The sequence below is a fragment of the Petaurus breviceps genome, unplaced genomic scaffold (genome assembly GCF_028583685.1).
Source record: "Petaurus breviceps papuanus isolate PSGF00001 unplaced genomic scaffold, PetGlider_PUasm1.0 428, whole genome shotgun sequence".
Lineage (NCBI taxonomy): Eukaryota > Metazoa > Chordata > Mammalia > Diprotodontia > Petauridae > Petaurus > Petaurus breviceps.
The window spans coordinates 4,007,142-4,012,535 of record NW_027186331.1 but is presented as its reverse complement, the minus strand read 5'-3'; the positions used below and the strand labels follow the sequence as shown (position 1 = coordinate 4,012,535).

At 49.5% G+C, this 5,394-nt stretch overlaps 1 protein-coding gene across 2 annotated transcripts in view; it reads left to right on the top strand.

Annotated features, from left to right (window-relative positions):
- The first annotated feature begins 279 nt into the window (after positions 1-279).
- Positions 280-5,394, top strand: part of AIFM3 (AIF family member 3) — a 49,577-nt gene continuing 44,462 nt past the window's right edge. For both annotated transcript variants that reach the window (XM_069100896.1, XM_069100895.1), the window contains exon 1: positions 280-381. The gene's annotated coding sequence lies outside the window, so the exon portion shown is untranslated. The remainder of the gene's footprint in view (positions 382-5,394) is intronic.

Below are 5,394 nucleotides of genomic sequence, written 5' to 3'. Positions count from 1 at the left end.
AGGAAGCAGGGTCTGCTGGAGCCAGCCCAGAAGGAAAGCAGATCGTCACCCCTTGGAAATCGGCAAACACTACAAACCGAGGCTTGATCGATTATTTTTGTTAATTGGCCACACTTAAGACAGTGAGGGAGAAAATATTAGTTGGGCAGGTGAAACTTACATTTTTCCCCTCTAGAAGGGGATGTTATCCATTTACTGGCACACCAGGAGAAGGGTCAATCCTCTGTGACAGAAATGTAAACATTGTCCTCTCTATGCAAACCACAGTGCCCTGCTCCACACTGCTCCAAACCAGTTAAGATTTTCTACCTTGCTTTTTGGAACTGCTTGTTGGTGTTCAGACCCCAGTCCCAACACTGATTTGAAAACTCTTCTTGCTTGGTAAGTAGGATCTGCCCAAGCTTCTGTCCCCCTCCCATAGAACCCACGTTAGGGCGTAGGAGGCGACTGTTGAGTGAATGGTCCGCAGATAACATCTTTAAAACCTTTTTTAAAAATTGAGATCTTGACATACATCAACAAACATTTCCATATACAAAGAACAGAAAAAAAGGATTGTCGGTGAAAATGGGAATTGGCATTATCTTTATTTTTATCTTTTATTTATTTATCTTTTGGAGGGCAGTTGGGGTTCAGTGACTTGCCCAAGGTCACACAACGTGTGTGTTAAGTGTCTGAGGTCGAATTTGAACTCAGGTCCTCCTGACTCCAGGGCCGATGCTCTATTCACTGCGCCACCTAGCTACCCTTTAAAAGCATTTTTTTTTTTTTTTGGCCTTTTGGAGGGCAATTGGAGTTAAGTAACTTGACCAAGGTTACACGGCTAGTTTTTTTGTGTGTTAAGTGCCGGAGGCCGGAACCAAACTCGGGTCCTCCTGACTCCGAGGAGTGTGCTTTACTCACTGTGCCACCCAGCCCCCCTACAAGCATTTTATAAAAAGGAAATGTTATGTATATTTCCATGGTTTGGTAGAAAGACCAAAGTGCAAGGAGGAGGCAGAAGACTGGGTAGGTTCCTGACTGGGTCTCCTATCTCAAGCGTCTCCTTGTGATCTCGTCTGTAAAAGGGGACGATGATCTTTGCATGATGAACCGGAGGAGGGCATTGGGAGGGAAGCGTAACCTAGAAAACATGATGGGAGGGGGGATGATTGTGATAACGAATAATGACAAAAACGGTCTGTTCCAGTCTAGGAAACACGACTAAGATACTTACCGCCCCCTTGTGGCCTGATCCCCAAATCGCAGCTCTCAATTCAGACGGCTACTCACTTATCAGACTAATGAAAGTCTATTCCCAAGTGAAACAGTGTCTATTTTATATCCTCAGGGGATACAAAGTATATAGAAAATAACACAAAGAGATTTCATACGGCAGGGAAAGGTGTCCCCTGAGTTGCTTGGAAGTTCAGGATTCTTAGTAAAAGAGGGAAGGAAGATGATAATGTAAATGGAGAAAATGGGGGCCAGCTTGACTGGAAGGCGGAGCAAATAACTGGAAAAGTCGTGGGAGCCAGATTGTGTAGACAGAGCCTTAAATTCTGGGCTAAGGATTTGGGAACCGTGGATGCAGTTGAGTCCAGGAACAGCATGATGAGATCAGTGTTTTGGAAATCTAGTTTTGGTACCCATTGTGAGGGCATGGGGAGACCTGGAAGAAGGGAGACAACTCAGAAGGCTATTGCAATAGCCCAGGTAAGAAGTAAGGAGGGCTTGAACTGCTATAGCAGAGGCTGTATGAGTAGAGAAAAAGGGCCAGGTCTGAGAGATGTTATGGCCTGCTTGGGCATGTCACATTGAGAGAGATCAGAGTCACTAATGACTCCGGGGCTGCCTGACTGGGTGACTGGAAGGCGGTGGTGTGCTGAGCAGAGTCTGGAGGAGGATGGGCTTTGCCTCAAGTGGTCATCTGCTCTGGTTCTGCTGAGTTTGAGGTGCTTGCGGCAGCACTGGGACTAGGTAGCTGGGAACTGTGACTGCAGGGGGATGCCAAAGGCTGATACACACTTGAGGACAGGGCAGGGCAGTGCCTGGAGTCAGGAAGATTCATCTTCCTGAGTTCCATCTGACCTTGGGCAAGTCACTTAACTCCGTTTGCCTCATTGTGACCCAGTAAAGAATTTTAGTATTGCCCATTTTATTAAGAGAGCTGGTCACATCCTAGGCTGGAGCTTGCACCATTTAGCTGAGACATCACCCTTTAGCTCAGGTTCATAATGGAAGACTTTCTGGCTCAGCTTTCCTACCCCTATCTCATTAAGTTGAGACAATTTCAGATAACCCTGGATCTATCTGGTCAGTCTCTGCTCTGTCTGCAAATCCCAGCTGGAGATATCAGCTTTAGCTCTGGTATTTGCTGATGAGTTTATTAATTTACCTGAGGTAGAGTTTCCCCTTCTGCTACTGGTCCTTTGATGTGTGAATTATTACCTTCCCTTCTGCCCTCTAAAATTTGAGTCCTCTCTACCATGCAGGGCCTAATTCTGTGGAAGCTTTTTGAACATGTTGGTGGCCCATTGGCTTTTGTGGACCCTGAGACAGTGCTCCAAGCATATGATAAACAGGTTATTAAACGTCTCTTCATATCAATAAGTGTGATTGGCAGTAGTACTTACAGACAAGTCCTTGAACATTGTTACGTCAAAGGTGACCTCATACTTATTCCTGTGGATCTCTCCTGGCCCCTATTTATCTGTCATTCTTTCCCAATGACCTCGTGGGCAGGGCAGGTTTGGGCCTTTTCTCTGTTCTTGTGACTCAACTCAGGACCTGGACAACAGGAAGCCCTTTGTTAAATGCTTGCCTGATGGTTGAATTCAGACTGTACTGTGTCCTAGTCCACTTGGGGGACCCGAGGCTCAAAGTTTCCAAACTAGAAGAGCCCCAGCCCCTACCCTAATCCCTCATTTGGCTAAGGGGGAAACAGGCACTAAAGAAGGAAGCTAAAAGACTTGTTTTAGGTTACATGAGCGTCAGTGCCTGTAATGTGGTTTTCCTTTAAACCTGGTCCTTTGCGTCCCAATCTACAGACCAGGTCATTCTCCTCTCCCCCTTCAATTCAATTCAGTTCACCAAAACTTAAGTACTTATTATAGGCAACACTCAGCAGAGGGTCTAAGAGGATTCCAAAAACCCAGGGGCTTTGTGCGGTTTTCTTGGCAGAGATACTGGAGTAGTTTGCCATTTCCTTCTCCGGTTCCTTTTACAGATGAGGAAACCAAGGCAAACAGGGTGAAGTGACTTTCCCAGGGTCACGCTGCTAGTAAGTGGGATGAAGAGTCTTCCTGGCTCCAGGCCCTCCACTTTATCCACCTCACACCTAAGATTTATTTAAGGGTTTATGGTTTGCTAAACCCTTTATGAATGTTAATTCATCCAATCCCTTATAACAATACTGGGAGGTGGGTGTTGTTATTATACCCCTTTTACAGATGAGGAAACTGAGGTTGAGATAGGTCAAGTAGTTTGCCTTAAGTTGTGTCTGAGGCAGGATTTGAACTTGGGTCTCCCTGAATATGCTTCTTGCTACAGTCAGCGACGGTGCCAGCTCCTCTCCATTTGTTACTGGTGTAACCTGGGGCAGCTTCCTTTCCTTCTTGGGGCCCCTTAAAAGGAGAGCTTCCATCCCGGAGCCAGCAGTCCTAGGAGATGGGAGCAGCCTGGAGTCCCTCTCCACTGTGGGGCTGGCCCCAGTGACCTCCACCTGTACTCTCTAAGAGGAGGGGGAATTCTGGGCCACCCATCCCTCAGTGCTACCCTGCTAGGGTGGGGGCTCCCAACAGTGCTGGTCCAGCCCTTGGGAGACCTCAGGTTGAATCTAAGCCACCAGGTGAGAACATCTATCAGCTGCTCAGGGCAATTCCCATCTGGGCCTCAGTTTCTCTGGAGGTAAACTGGCTGTGGTGAGGACAGGGCTTTGTCAGCCATAAAGCCCTAGAGAAATGTAAGCAATAATGATAGCAGTACAGACCCTGTGAATGGGGACCCAGAACAAGCTCTTGAGGGCTGGTCCTGGCCCTTCTCTTGTCCTCTGACCCAAGAAGTGTTTCTGTGGGGGCTAGGCTCTATAAGAAGCTAGGAGCAGGTTGAAAGGAGACTGGCAGAAGGGCATACCCATTCTCTGAGCCTCGAGTGGGAGAAGGAAGTTACCTGGGGTGGGGGCTCTGCAGATGGGAGACCGAAAGCATGCAAGGCTCTCAGGTTTTCAGGTGGGGCAGCACAGTGACTGGGGCTGAGAGCAGAGCATGGCCAGGGCCCAAGAAGGATCATGGGTAAGGGAGGCACCTCACAGCCTGGAGCTTCTAAACCCTTGTGTGTGCTGGGCCCCATTGGCCTGAAACGATCAGGGGATGAAGCCCAACCACCTTTTCTCTGAATAAGATTTTTAAGTGCATGAAACAAAATACATAGCTTTGCAAAGATAACCCATTTATATTGGATAGGTATGTATGTATGTATGTATGTATGTATATATGTATGTATGTACGTATGTATGTATATACATACATATTTTCCTATCTAAGGGCTAGAGCCCCTGAATTCTACTCAGGGCTCCTTCCTTGGACCAGCTGGTCCAAGCCCTTCTTTTACCAGATGTGGAAACTGAGGCCTGGGGTGGTGGGGAAGGGACTGGCCCTAAAGTCACAGAGTCCCAGCTTTCGAGCCCAGAAGGATTTCAGAGATTATTGTCTGGCCCAAGCTCTTGAGTTTACACTTGAGGAAAATGACCCCCCCCCCAGAGAGAGGCAGGGCCTTGAACCCAGCGCCCCAAATGGTCAGGAGTAGAGCACCCCTCTTCCCACTGGGCCCTGCTGCCTCCCTGGGGGAGGGTGGGGGTTCTGAAGGAAAAAGGGTTGTAGGGCTGCTACATGAGAGCCCAATATGGGCATGGGACTCTGGAGGGGGCTGTGGGGAGGGCAGCGGTCTCACTTAGGGAAGAGGCGCTTCACTGAGTGAGCTCTGGAGAAGTTGGGGGGGGGAAGGGAAAGGAGGGTTAGGGAGCGTACGGAGGTGGGGGGGGGCACTGGGGAGGGGCACATCCAAGTAGGGGCCGTGGAAAGGGGAGGGCCTAGGGTGAACACAAAGGTGGGGGATGGGATGGAGCTTTGGGGAGGAGGGGACGCTTGAGGGGAGGGCAGAGGGAGGGAGTGTAGTTTTCAGGCTGGAAGGGCCTTTGACATCAGCTCATCCAAGCTCCTCATTTTACAGAGTAGGAAACTGAGGGAGGGGTGCGGTAGAGATCACGGGGTGGGGGGGGAGGGTCCGATGTGCCTTGGGGAGCCTGTTACCGGCCCAGTAAAGCGGGTCTGTTCCTCAGTCTGCCCGCCCCTCCGAGGTGCCGCAGCGCCCGCCCCGCCCTCCTCCGGTCCTCCCTCGGCACCTCCTCCTCCCCCC